This window comes from Bos mutus, unplaced genomic scaffold, assembly GCF_027580195.1.
Source record: "Bos mutus isolate GX-2022 unplaced genomic scaffold, NWIPB_WYAK_1.1 CTG1292, whole genome shotgun sequence".
NCBI lineage: Eukaryota > Metazoa > Chordata > Mammalia > Artiodactyla > Bovidae > Bos > Bos mutus.
Genome location: NW_027218754.1, coordinates 16,562 through 31,276, shown reverse-complemented (window position 1 = coordinate 31,276; position 14,715 = coordinate 16,562). Strand labels below are relative to the sequence as shown.

Here is a 14,715-nt window from a genome sequence, read left to right as displayed (position 1 = left end):
GACGCCAGCCCGCCACCAAACACCGCCAAAACCAGACCAGGAATCGCCAGGCCAGGCCCGGGGGCCCGAAGGGCTTCCAGGACATCCCAGTGACGGGGAGGGTGGGCGTGTTTGCGCGTGGGGCCTGGGGGGTAGGCTGAGGGGTGCGGAGGTCTTGGCCCATTCCCACCCCCAGCCACTCCAAGCCCGGCTGCGTTCGCTGAGCAGGGCCTGCCCCCGATCCGTTTCTCTGATCAGGGCCACGCCGCCCTAGAGGTGTCGATCTTCGGGACCTGCCGTGACCTGACTCCCGCGGCCCGCTGGACTCTAAACCTCCTTCGGGACTAGGCGCAATGAATCTTGAGCGCCCATCTTGCTGGGCACCTGCCTGGTGCTGAAACACACCTGGAGCCATGGAGGCGCAGTCCACTGGAGCGCGTCAGCCCCGCCCCTTCGCACTACCGAGGCCCCCCTTTGCCCCCACGCCGCCCGCCAAGCACTCGACCTTCCTGAGAGAGCAGATGAGCCACAGGCAGGCACACAGACAGACACACAGACACTCGCACGCACCCATGCCAAGGGAGACAGCTGGCCTGCGCAAGCTCCTCAGCCAGAGCCAGAGCACCTGGCAGAGGCCGGGGCCAGACGAACGGGCCGGCGGCCGGCTGTCAGAAGATACAGAGGCAGAAATACATGAAGATTCCGAGACAGACTCCAAGACGGCGAGAGGAGATACACAAACACACACACACACACACACACACACACACACACACTGAGTGTGGTCTTTGGAAATACTTCTGTTCCTAGTTGCTGGGTTGAGCCCAACTTTGATACGACCCATGGACTGCGGCCCATCAGGCTCCTCTGTCCGTGGCATTTCCCAGGCGAGAATACTGGAGTGGGTTGGCATTTCCTTCTCCGGGGGATCTTCCCAACCCAGGGATCAAACCCGAGTCTCCTGCGCGTGGATGCCTTGCCATCTGAACCAGGACATTGCTAATTCCCTAGGCAAAATACAAAGAATAGAGCTCGTGTTCTACTAAATGGAAAGATGATTTCAGAAACAGAAGCTGTCCTTTGTTGGTATCTGTCAATCTTTATGTGGTTTTTGTTGATTTTTACTATTAAGGCTACTGGAACAAGGCAAGAGAGAAACCCCAGAATTGAAAAGCAACTGGCATTTTTGAAAGAAACATGTGCAGGCGAAGCTCTCTTCCTTTTTGAGAGATGGTTAAATGCAAAATCTTGATTCAACACATAAGACTTTTGTGAACTTTATTTCAAATCTCCATGATGAACCCCTAAGGCATCCAGGAAGAAAGGACTAGAGGGGCAGACAGAAAGAGCAGCCTTTCCCCTTGGAGCCATCTCAACCAGCTGCTTAGTTCCTTCATCTCAAGGACTACCATCTGGGCTTCTCTGGTTTGTCTGATTCTTGTTTTGGGACCGTTTCTAGTCACAAGGCTGTCAACAGAGGGGGTGGTGTGTGTGTGTGTGGGAAACCCTTCTCTCCATTCCACATGAGACCCAGTGGATAATCCAGGCCCTGCCCACTGCATTGAGTGTGCAGCAACAGTATCAAGGGTGATGCTGGTTAACAACGCATATTCCTGGAATCCACTCCGTTGGCTACTGACTGTGTGTGGTGGTGGTCTGGAACCTACACCTGGAAGCTGTCTTGATGATTGCAAATGACACCAAAGTCTGAGGACGATGGAAGACCTTCACATTTCTGCAAGAGCCACACACCTCCAGAAGGAACCACAAGACTTGCCTGAAATGGTCAAGGTATAAGTATTGGACTCAACGTTGGAAGGTCTCCACCTTTGCTATGGAAGTCAAACGATCTTTCTTTGAAATGAAAATGGAGCATACTGAACGTTCACATTCTTCTAGAGCATTTGAAAACCCCCACCTTGTAGAAATCTGCTGTACGAGTTCCTTGAAAGCAAGAACCTATATTTATGGATGTGTCTTAATGCCGTAGATTGTGCCTCAAATATAGTGTACACATCAACCCAGGAAAGGAAAGAATTGAATCGACAAATATACAAAGAGATCAAAAGAGACACCTTGAGGCTTCCCAGAGCTTTTCTATCTTTCACACACTATGTAAATACTGAGCACCTACGAAGAGCTAGGAGGCAAGTAATAAGTTTCTGGAAATAGAATGTGGAGAGAAGAAGACACAGAGTTCCTGCTTTCACTGAGACGACTCTAATGATACATCACAGGCAGATCCTGTGAGAATTATAGAGGGGCCTCTTCCTTCACCAAAACCTGGGTGTCAGGGAAGGCTTTTCAGAGGAACCATTGCATTGAGGTCCATAGGGTGAACCTAGGTAAACCAGGGTTGAGATGCAGGAAGAATTTCAGGCAGGGAAAATAGCATCTTGGAAGGCTATGTGACCAGGGAAACTTAGGACATTCAAGAAATGAAAAATGCCCTATGGGATGGAAGCCAAAGAGTGCAGAGGGCATTCCAGGCAAAAGACATCAGAGAAGAACGTGAGGAGCAAGCCTGAAGGGAAGTGGTCGTATCTTCAATATGATGGGAAAATACAAGAGCCGTTGGAGCAGGGAGGTGACAGAATTGCATCTGCACTTCCAAAAGGTCATCTTGTTCCACATCACTAATGACTGGAGAGACTCAACTCCAAACTCCAAGGAGGGACCACTTCACATGAGTCCGATTGGGCCTCACTGCAATGTCTGTCAATAACAAATGCTGGAGAAGATGTGGAGCAAAGGGAACTCTCCTCCATGGTGAGTAGGAATGGGAGTTGGTGGAGCCGGTATGGACAAGAATATGGAGGTTCCCGAAGGAACTAAAAGTGGAAGTAGCCTATGGTTCAGCAGTCCCACTCCCAGGCATAGATCCACCCACAGTATAAGTGAACAAGATAGATGCCCCGTTTGGGCACATCTATCTGTGCGTGCGCGCGCGTGATCGCCTGCTAGGCAGGGGGTGGGGTGGGGGATGGGGCTCTGGCTGGAGTCGGTGCAAGCCCCGGGATTGCCTGAGGCAAGCCAAAGGAGCCCCAGATGGAGAAGGGACTGCCTGTCGTCTGGTGTCCTGGAAGTCGAATGCGAATGCGGAGGGGCTCGCGGGCAGCGCGGAGGCAACCCAGGTCTGCAGCGGGGCGGGGCCGGGCCCCCACACCCCCCCCGCCCTGGGAGGGGCTGGGGCTGCGGGGGGGATCCAAGAATTGGGACGCGGGAGGTGGGAGGGGGTGGGGCTAAAGGACCTCTTCTGGCAGGCAAAAAGCCTCGAGCACCCGGGATTCCCAGGTGGTCTCCCATCCAAGATACTAACCAGGCCCGACCCTGCTTAACTTCTGAGAGCAGACAAGATCTAGCGCCTTCAGGCTGATATGTCCGGAGACTGAAGCGGTTGGCGCCGGGCGCCCTAAGAGCCTTGCGCCGCCCTCCTTTCGCTCCGACCTGCAGGTCGGGCCAACGGGCCGCACCTCTCGTCGGGGGGCGTGCTGTATTTGAGCCGCATGACCCCCGACCTGACTCCAGCCTGCTGACGCCGGCCCGCCCCCCGAACACCGCCAACACCAGACCAGCAAGCGCCTGGCCGGGCCCGGGGCCCGAGGGGGCTTCAGGACCACCCAGTGACCGGGAGGGCATGCGTGCGTGCGCGCGCGGGGGGCCTGGGGTGTGGGCTGAGGGGTGCGGAGGTCTCGGCGCCGTCCCACCCCCGCCACTCCAGACCCGGCCGCGCTGCTGAGCGGGGCGGGCCACCCCCCCGATCCCATTCGCTGCTCAGGCCCGCGGGGCCCTGGAGTGTCGGTCTTGGGGCCCCCCGCCTCCCACCCGCGGCCCAGGGACCTTTGAACATCCTGCGGGCCTAGGCGCAGCGAAACTTGAGTGCCCAACTTCCCGGCACCTGCCTGGTGCCCAAACCCACCGGAAGCCACGGAGGCACGGTCGACCAGAGCGCCTCAGCCCCCCCCCCGCGCACTACCGAGGCCCCCCCCCCCACGCCGCCCGCCAAGCACTCGACCTTCCTGAGAGAGTAGACGAGCCACAGGCAGGCACACAGACAGACACAGACACACCACGCACCCACGCCAAGGGAGACAGCTGGCCTGCGCAAGCTCCTCAGCCAGAGCCAGAGCACCTGGCAGAGGCCGGGCCAGACGAACGGGCGGGCGGCTGGCTGGCTGTCAGGAGATACAGAGGCAGAAATACATGAAGATTCCGAGACAGACTCCAAGACGGCAAGAGGAGATACACACACACACACACACACACACACACACACACACACACACACACACACTGAGTGTGGTCTTTGGAAATACTTCTGTTCCTAGTTGCTGCTGTTGAGCCCAACTTTGATATGACCCATGGACTGTGGCCCATCAGGCTCCTCTGTCCGTGGCATTTCCCAGGCGAGAATACTGGAGTGGGTTGCCATTTCCTTCTCCGGGGCGGGGGGGGGATCTTCCCGACCCAGGGACCAAACCCCAATCTCCTGCGGGGGGGATGCCTTGCCATCTGAACAAGGACATTGCTAATTCCTAGGCAAAATACAAAGAATAGAGCTCGTGTTCTACTAAATGGAAAGATGATTTCAGAAACAGAAGCTGTCCTTTGTTGGTATCTTTGAATCTTTATGTAGTTTTTAAATTGATTTTTACTCTTAAGGCTACTTGAACAAGGCAAGAGAGAAACCCCAGAATTGAAAAGCAGTTGACGTTTTTGAAAGAAACATGTGCAGGTGAAGCTCTCTTCCTTTTTGAGAGATGGTTAAATGCAAAATCTTGATTCAACACATATGACTTTTGTGCACTTTATTTCAAATCTCCATGACGAACCCTAAGGCGTCCAGGAAGAAAGGAGTAGAGTGGCAGACAAAAAGAAGAAACCTTTCCCTTGGTGCCTTCTCAACCAGCTGCTTAGTTCCTTCATCTCAAGGACTATCATTGGGCTTCTCTGGTTTGTCTGATTCTTGTTTTGGGGACCGTTTCTAGTCACAAGGCTGTGAACAGCGGGTGGGGTGTGTGGGCTCTGTGGGGGGGGGGGCCCCTCTCTCCCATTCCACATGAGACCCAGAGGACAATCCTGGCCCTGCCCACTGCATTGAGTGTGCAGCAACAGTATCAACGGTGATGCTGGTTAACAACGATATTCCTGAATGCACTCCGTTGGCTACTGACTGTGTGTGGTGGGAGACCTGACCTGGAAGCTTTCTTGATGATTGCAAATGACAGCAAAGTCTGAGGACATTGGAAAATTTTCACATTTCTGCAAGTGCCACACACCTCCAGAAGGAACCACAAGACTTGCCTGAAATGGTCAAGGTATAAGTATTGGACTAAACGTTGGAAGGTCTCCACCTTTGCTATGGAAGTCAAACGATTTTTCTTTGAAGTGAAAATGAATCATACTGAACGTTCACTGACCGTTCTAGAGCTTTTGAAAAGCCCTAACTTGTAGAAATCTGCGGTACGAGTTCCTTGAAAGCAAGAAACTATATTTATGGATATGTATTAATGCCTTATATTTTGCCTTGATTATAGTGTACACATCAACCCAGGAAAGAAAGAATTCAATCGCCAAATATACAAGGAGATCAAAAGTGCCGAGCCAAGTGACACCTTGAGGCCTCCAAGATCTTTTCTGTCTTTCACACACTAAGTAAATACTGAGCACCTACGATGAGCTAGGAGGCGTGTAATAAATTTCTGGAAATAGAATGTGGAGAGAAGAAGACACAGAGTTCCTGCTTTCACTGAGAGGAATTTAATGATACATCACAGCCAGATCCTTTGAAAACTTATAGTGGGACCTCTTCCCTCACCAAAACCTGGGTGTCAGGAAAGGCTTTTCAGAGTAACAATTGGTTTGAGATCCGTAGGTTGAACCTACGTAAACCAGGGTTAAGATGCAGGAAGAATTTCACACAGGGAAAATAGCATCTTGGAAGGCTATGTGACCAGGGAAACTTAGGACATTCTAGAAATGAAAAATGCCCTATGGGATGGAAGCCAGAGTGCAGAGGGCATTCCAGTGAAAAGACATCAGAGACAAACTTCGGGAACAAGCAATGAAGGGATGTGATCATATATTCAATATGATGGGAAAATCCAAGAGCAGTTGTGGCAGGGAGGTGATAGAATTGCATCTGCATTTCCAAAAGTTCATCTTGCTCCATAACACTAATGATTGGAGCGACTCAACTGCAAATTACAAGGAGGGACCACTTCCTCGAATCCGAATGGTCCTCATTGCAAAGTCTATCAATAACAAATGCTAGAGAAGATGTGGACCAAAGGGAACTCTACTCCACATGCAGACTGTGTGGGTGAATTCTCTAAGAAATTACGGGAAGAAGTGCTCCATCTTGTTTATTGCATTGTGTTTAGGGGAACTAATTTGGAATTAGTGGAGCCCATTTCTCAGTATATTATTTCCAAACTAGGCAACTATAATTACAGTCTGATAAGATGGAACTCAAATAACTTCTGAATGTTAATTTATTTTGAAAGAGGAAATAATCTTGCAAGAGAAATATAGACAAACAGGAAAAGCATAGTTGTCAATATATTAACCTAGAGATGCTTCAAATATTGTTTAAGAAATATGAAAGTTTCATGGAGTATTTCACATGAAGGAATTATTTCCTCTTAAAAGTCAAAAAAAGGCTTCCCTGGTGGCTCAGAGGTTAAAGCATCTGCCTGCAATGCAGAAGACCTGGGTTTGATCCCTGAGTCAGAAAGATCCCCTGGAGAAGGAAATGGCAACCCACTCCAGTATTCTTGCCCGGAGAATCCCATGGATGGAGGAGCCTGGTGGTCTACAGTCCACGGGGTCGCAAAGAATCAGATACTACTGAGCAACTTAACTAACTTAAAAGTCAAAAAGGATTATGAGTCCACTCATAAAAATGATTTGTTCTTCAGTTTTATCATGAATTACCTGACTAAAGGATGATTATTTATTGTATTATTCCTTCAAAATTATAGCACATTGTTCACTTTCCAGATTTTTATTTAATTGATATTTATTTAACATTGACTCTGTGCCAGCACTGCAAAACCCACCCACACACCCTACACAATTTTGTGATTTCATTAGAAACCACTTAATCAAGCAAATTCTATAGTTACCTCTATTTTACATCCTAAATTGGCACATTATATGTCACCCTACTTAACACTATTAAGATTATCTCTTTTTTTAAAATTCTGATAAATATAATTCCTTGCTTCCTCACAAAATAATTTAAATTATATAAAAAACTGGAACTTTGTCTAATTTATCACTGTATTCTTAGCTCTTAGAAGAATATTAGTACTAGATAGTCAAAGACTCGTATTAAATGAAAATGATTTCAGTGGGTCTCAAAATAACTTGTCTTTAAAAAAGGCATTGGTGCCATTTAAAGTAGATATTAGGTTTCCATTTTCTCATCAATGATTCGTTTCATTGGTTTTGTCATTTCAGATCACTTTCTTGAACATCAGATCATGGAAGATAGAAATAATGTTACTGAATTTATCCTCTTAGAACTTTCTATGGACAAGAAAGTCCAGATCCTCTGCTTTTTATTTTTCTTATTCTGTTACCTGGCTATTTGGTTGGGGAATTTGATCATTGTGATTTCTATTACATGCAGTCAGCTAATCACCCAGCCCATGTACTTCTTCCTTAACTGCCTTGCACTCTCAGACCTCTTCTACACCTCCACTGTGACACCCAAACTCATGACTGACTTACTGATGGAGAAAAAGGCCATTTCCTATAAAAACTGCATGACACAGCTTTTCACCACCCACTTCTTTGAGGGGGGATTGAGGTCTTCACCCTCACAGGGATGGCCTGTGACTGCTATGTGGCCGTCAGCAAACCTCTCCACGACGCCATCACCATGAACAGGCAAAAACGTCACTCAATTCTCATAGCGTCGTGTGCAGGGGGACTTCTTCATTCTCTTGGTCTCTTTCTTCTTGCGATTGTTTGACCTTTCTGTGGCCCCAGTGAAATAGATCACTATTTCCGTGATGCATATCTTTTGTTGAAACTAGCCTGCACTGATACTCACAAAATTGGCTTTTTTGTCATTGCCAGTTCTGGCTTGATGGGACTGGTGCTCTTTGTGGTTTTGATGGCCTCCTACACTTTGATTCTGTATAATGTGTGCACATATTCTGCAGAAAGCCACCATAAAGCACTTTCCACCTGTAGTTCCCACATCACAGTCCGTGATCCTCTTTTTCACACCTGTCATCTTTGTTTACATTAGACCTGCCACAACATTACCAGAAGATAAAGTGTTTACGCTCTTCTACACAATTATTGTCCCCATGCTCAACCCGCTTATCTACACACTTAGAAACATGGAGATGAAAAATTCCATAAGAAGAGTTTGGTGCAATAAAAGGTTCTGGGAAGGGAGCTTAATGATCTGAAGGTCATTCGTCTGACACCAGTGACTGTCTTCTCATCACTCCCTCTGTTGCTGATTCTCTCCTGCTAATGGGAAAATCAGTCAGAATATGTAAAAGCCAAGCCTCCAACAACAGCTTGCCTTCAGTGGTTCCTTCTTTATTTTCCTCTCAATGTGTTTTCCTTGATTTCACTTTTCACTAATAATCCCCTTTGTTTAAAAAAAAAAAAAAAAAAAAAAAAAAAAAACTTTACAGAGTAAAAACACACTGAAAAAAATCTGGAGGAGAGAGATCCTGCCTGTATTGAAGGCTAAACCTGGGGAGACTTCGCTCTCAAAATACTTGGCCTCAAAGGTATAAAAAAAGGTAATAATATGTTAAAAGGTAAAAGACAGTTGAAGAATCCACCTGCTAATGCAGGAGACACAGGTTCAATCCTTGGGCCAGGAAGATCCTCTGGAGAAGGAAATGGCTACCCACTCCAGTGTTTTTGCCTGGGAAATCCCATGGAGAGAGGAATCTGGTGGGCTACAGCCCATGGGGATGCAAAACAGCTGGACATGATTCAGCGACTAAACAAAACAAAAAAAAAGGCAGTTATAGGAAAATAAGAACAATCACATACTGCAAACTCCTTTCAGAACTATATACCTAGCCTCGTATCCTACAACTCTAGATTTCTTTTAATCAAATACCTAGAGATCTTTTTGTGTATTTTTGTGAACTGTGATTATTTTACTTAAGTGAAAAGAATATATAGATCTAAATACAACATAGTGTAAAGTCCAGCCTTATAGTCTACATGGCAAGTCTTACAGTCTGAAAAGCAAGTCACTGTGTGATCTGTTTGTGAAGTAACATTGTAAGTATTGGGGAAAATATATGTGTGTGTATATATATATATATATATATATATATATATATATATATATACACAAATCTTGCTTTTTAACTGGGTTTGACATTAAGTATACATGATCAAGGAATAAATAAACTACAACTGACTTTGCTACAAAAAAGAAGAAAATATAAATCCTTTAGTTCCTCAAAATAGATGATTTATTTCAAAGTAAAAGACTTTCACTTCGTTTCTAATTTCAAGTGTAGAATAATCCTAAAATAATATTTGACAAAATATAGATCAGACTCAGTGATGGGAATATATATATATTCTGCTGCTGTGCTTAGGTGTTTCTGACTCTGTGGCCACATGGACTGTAGCCCACCAGGCTTCTCTGTCCATGGGGATTCTCCAGGCACAAATATCAGAGTGGGTTGCCATGTTCTCCTCCAGGGGATCTTCCCAAGCCAGGGACTGAACCCAGGTCTCCCATACTGCAGGCAGACTCTTTACCAACTGAGCCATCAGGGAAGCCCAAGTATACTGGAGTGGGTAGCCTATCTCTTCTCCAGGGGATTTTCCTGACCCAGGAATCAACCAGAGGTCTCCTGCATTGCAGATGGATTCTTTACCAGGTGAGCTACCAGGGAAGTCTAATGTGTATACATCCATACCTATAGGATTTTCATGATTTTCTAGTGCAAAGTATACATTTTGTTTGAAATACATTTTTAAGATTGCTGCATTTTCTTATGAAAATGTGCATAGTTTTGGATATAAAATGTAACTATTGATAGTATAGATTTGTATTCTATATAATGAGTTAAACTATATTTAATACTATAGATTTATTTTAGGTAATAGGATATTTTCTAATGTTTCTCTCTCAAATAATGTAATATTTTTTTAAATTAATAGGAAAGATTATGAATTTTAAAGAATCATATTATTAATATGTCATAAAAAAAATGTTAACTGTTCTCCACACAAAAGATAGGCCATATTAATATTTGGCTATATTATGTGTGTGTGTCCTCCTTCAGAATTTTCCACAGTTTATTGTGATCCACACAGTCAAAGGCTATGGCATAGTCAAGAAAGCAGAAATAGAAGTTTTTCTGGAACTCTCTTGCTTTTTCGATGATCCAGCAGATGTTGGCAATTTGATTTCTGGTTCCTCTGCCTTTTCTAAAACCAGCTTGAACATCTGGAAGTTCATGGTGCACGTATTGCTGAAGCCTGGCTTGGGGAATTTTGAGCATTACTTTACTAGCAACAAAGATCTGTCTAGTCAAAGCTATAGTTTTTCCAGCAGTCATGTATGGATGTGAGAGTTGGACTCTAAAGAAAGCTGAGGGCCAAAGAATTGATGCATTTGAACTGTGGTGTTGGAGAAGACTCTTGAATGTCCCTTGGACTACAAGGAGATCCAACCAGTCCATCCCAAAGGAGATCAGTCCTGGGTGTTCATTGGAAGGACTGATGTTGAAGCTAAAACTCCAACACTTTGGCCACCTGATGAGAAGAGCTGACGCATTTGAAAAGACCCTGATGCTTGGAAAGGTTGAGGGGAGGAGGAGAAGGGGACACACAAGGATGAGATGGCTGGATGGCATCACTGACTCAATGGACATGGGTTTGGGTGGACTCCGGGAGTTGGTGATGGACAGGGAGGCCTGGTTTGCTGCAGTACATGGGGTCTCAAAGAGTCAGACACGACTGAGGGACTGAACTGAACTGAATATGTATGTGTCTTATTTTTGTACTTGCAAGATACTTTGCAAATATTATTTTCATATTTTGCTTCATATTTACATGTCAAAAAAGAATGGTGTTTCAGAATTGTAAATAATAATCTTAAGGAGGCAAAAGTTATCAAAGTAACTGAATGAATATGTAGTAAATAATGTAAATTAACCAAATCTTACTTATTTTCCCAATTGAATTATCTCCTCAAGTGGATCAGTTGTTTGGAGTTACATTTTCATAAAGATCATCCATTCATCTTCCCAGATAGTTGCGAATATCTGGTAATAACTGATATTTTTCAATATCCCCATCTCTGTGTTTGCTTATAGTGTTTAATAGCCTTCCATAGAGACCTCAGTTCTGCCTTCATGTGTAAATTAAGCATAAACCATAATCCATGACCTTCAGCCACGAACTACAGAGTTTAATACCAGATATTTTGGGTGAGGAATTTTTTAAAAAGATGCTTACAATATATGCCATTCTTATCTCTCTTGTTAATAAGTACAAGTACTAGGAAATAAAGAGGCCAGAATATATTGCTTCATTTCACAGAGACATCATTCATACAAATCTCTCTCTCTCGGAATGAGGCTTAAAATAAGACATTATTCTGCCTGCCTCATTCAGTCTGGATTCATGAACAGTTCAGGTTGTGGGGTGGTGGTTGCTTTTCGCTAGTAAATCAAACTGTATGAGAAAAAAAACTCATACTGATTTTAATTCCTATTACGTGGGGATTTCTTATGTTATGTCGGTTCAGTTCAGTTCAGTCGCTCAGTCCTGTCCGACTCTTCGTGACCCCATGAATCGCAGCACGCCAGGCCTCCCTCCCATCACCAACTCCTGGACTTCACTTAGACTCATGTCCATCGAGTCAGTCATGCCATCCAGCCATCTCATCCTCTGTCGTCCCCTTCTCCTCTTGCCCCCCCAATCCCTCCCAGCATCGGTCTCTTTTCAAAGAGTCAACTCTTTGCATGAGGTGGCCAAAGTACTGGAGTTTCAGCTTTAGCATCATTCCTTCCAAAGAAATCCCAGGGCTGATCTCCTTCAGAATGGACTGGTTGGATCTCCTTGCAGTCCAAGGACTCTCAGGAGTCTTCTCAACACCACAGTTCAAAAGCATCAATTCTTCGGTGCTCAGCCTTCTTCATGGTCCAACTCTCACATCCAAACATGACTACAGGAAAAACCATAGCCTTGACTAGACGGACCTTTGTTGGCAAAGTAATGTCTCTGCTTTTGAATATGCTATCTAGGTTGTTCATAACTTTTCTTCCAAGGAGTAAGCGTCTTTTTTAATTTCATGGCTGCAGTCACCATCTGCAGTGATTTTGGAGCCCCCCAAAATAAAGTCTGATACTGTTTCCACTATTTCCCCATCTATTTCCCATGAAGTGATGGGTGCAGATGCTGTGATCTTCGTTTTCTGCATGTCGAGCTTTAAGCCAACTTTTTCACTCTCCACTTTCACTTTCATCAAGAGGCTTTTTAGTTCCTCTTCACTTTCTGCCATAAGGGTGGTGTCATCTGCATTTCTGAGGTTACTGATATTATCCTGGCAATCTTGATTCCAGCTTGTGTTTCTTCCAGTCCAGCATTTCTCATGATGTACTCTGCATAGAAATTAAATAAGCACGGTGACAATATACAGCCTTGATGTACTCCTTTTCCTATTTGGAACCAGTCTGTTTTTCCATGTCCAGTTCTAACTGTTGCTTCCTGACCTGCATACAGATTTCTCAAGAGGCAGGTCAGGGGTTCTGGGTATTCCCATCTCTTTCAGAATTTTATACAGTTTATTGTGATCCATGCAGTCAAAGGCTTTGGCATAGTCAATAAAGCAGAAATAGATGTTTTTCTGGAACTCTCTTGCTTTTTCCATGATCCAGCAGATGTTGGCAATTTGATCTCTGGTTCCTCTGCCTTTTCTAAAACCAGCTTGAACATCTGGAAGTTCACGGTTCGTGTATTGCTGAAGCCTGGCTTGGAGAATTTTGAGCATTACTTTACTAGCATGTGAGATGAGTGCAATTGTGCGGTAGTTTGAGCATTCTTTGGCATTGCTTTCTTTGGGATTGGAATGAAAACTGACCTTTTCCAGTCCTGTGGCCACTGCTGAGTTTTCCAAATTTGCTGGCATATTCAGTGCAGCACTTTCACAGCATCATCTTTCAGGAGTTGAAATAGCTCCTCTGGAGTTCCATCACCTCACTAGCTTTGATCATAGTGATGCTTTCTAAGGCCCACTTGACTTCACATTCCAGGATGTCTGGCTCTAGGTCAGTGATCACACCGTCGTGATTATCTGGGTCGTGAAGATCTTTTCTGTACAGTTCTTCTATGTATTCTTGCCACCTCTTCTTAATATCTGCTGCTTCTGTTAGGTCCATACCATTTCTGTCCTTTATCGAGCCCATCTTTGCATGAAATGTCCCCTTGGTATCTCTAATTTTCTTGAAGAGATCTCTAGTCTTTCCCATCCTGTTGTTTTCCTCTATTTCTTTGCATTGATCGCTGAGAAGGCTTGCTTATCTCTCTCTGCTGTTCTTTCTTTGGAACTCTGCATTCAGATGCTTATATCTTTCCTTATCTCCTTTGCTTTTCACTTCTCTTCTTTTTTTAGCTAAGTCATACAGTGACTCACTTAGTGGCTCAGTCACACACACTGAGAATGTAAGGAACAACACTTCTTGAAACAGGCAATATCGAAAACAATAGCAGTAATAGTAGAATCATAAGAAGTTAAGTCAAGAACTTCTATTAGGTGTAGCCCAGTGACATCTCCATGTCATCTGACTTAGTTTGCTAAATGACTATAGCTTGCTGTTGATGATATCCTGCTTGTAGATCCTGAGCATCTGATCTTTATTCAAAGACTGGTTATTGAGATAAGCTTTAGAAACAAACTCAGAATGTCCTTTTAACAACTTAATTCAACCTCTTAGCAATGTAACATAACCACAAGGAACTATCTAAGGAGTGAGTCTTAGTAAATACAGACCTTAATTAAAAAACTGGAACTTAATATTCAGTGAAACATAATAGATGCCATAGGCCTGACATCAGTTAGGTGGATTTTTCTTTTAGAGCTCCCCAGTATATGTTGAGATTTCTGTATATGTCGGGAGACAGTCTTTTTTTATTTACCTGATAAGGCTGTTCAGAACCCAAGTGTCTCCAGTTTCTGGAGGGATGAGGCAGAGAGAAAAAAAAAAAGTAATTTTACCCATAGGAGTAAATCACTAGATTGTTTTAAACGATCAGTAACTCGAGGAGAAGTGCTTCTTTATATCTGAAAACACAGAGTAAAAGTCAACAATATGTCAGACAAAAAGTCGTGAAAATTGTGGTCATATTTAGCAGTCTACTCCATCCCATGCAATTGATCCCTTTGTTCTGCTGTCCTTGCCCAATGACCAAGGACATCAGTGAAAGCAATAGTCTCAAAGAGACTCATGAAGTTTTTGTGAACGTCTGTATGACCTGTCCAGCAAAGTGGGTGCCCTGATCACTGGAGATTGTGGAAAGCACCTTTTAACCATTTTTTTCTATTCTGAGATATTAATCCTGAAGCCAGGAAAGGCATTATCAAATAAAAATGAGGTTTGTCAGGGAGCCAGGAAAAGCCAAGTGGCCATCTTGGACCTCTCATAGCCCCAACTCTTTGGTTTATGGCCATTTTTAATCCATTTTAAATTCCCTGAAGACATGTTAACTTTTGTAGAAGCAGAA

The 14,715-nt window shown here is 44.6% G+C and overlaps 1 long non-coding RNA gene and 1 pseudogene across 1 annotated transcript; both read left to right on the top strand.

Moving 5' to 3' along the window:
* The first annotated feature begins 238 nt into the window (after positions 1–238).
* On the top strand, positions 239–8,589 carry LOC138986769 (olfactory receptor 4P4-like; annotated as a pseudogene).
* Positions 8,590–9,356: 767 nt separating this feature from the next.
* LOC138986771 (uncharacterized) lies at positions 9,357–10,798 on the top strand. Its single transcript, XR_011463430.1, has 2 exons — positions 9,357–9,863; positions 10,272–10,798. It is a non-coding gene; the product is annotated as an uncharacterized lncRNA (long non-coding RNA).
* Positions 10,799–14,715: the final 3,917 nt, after the last annotated feature.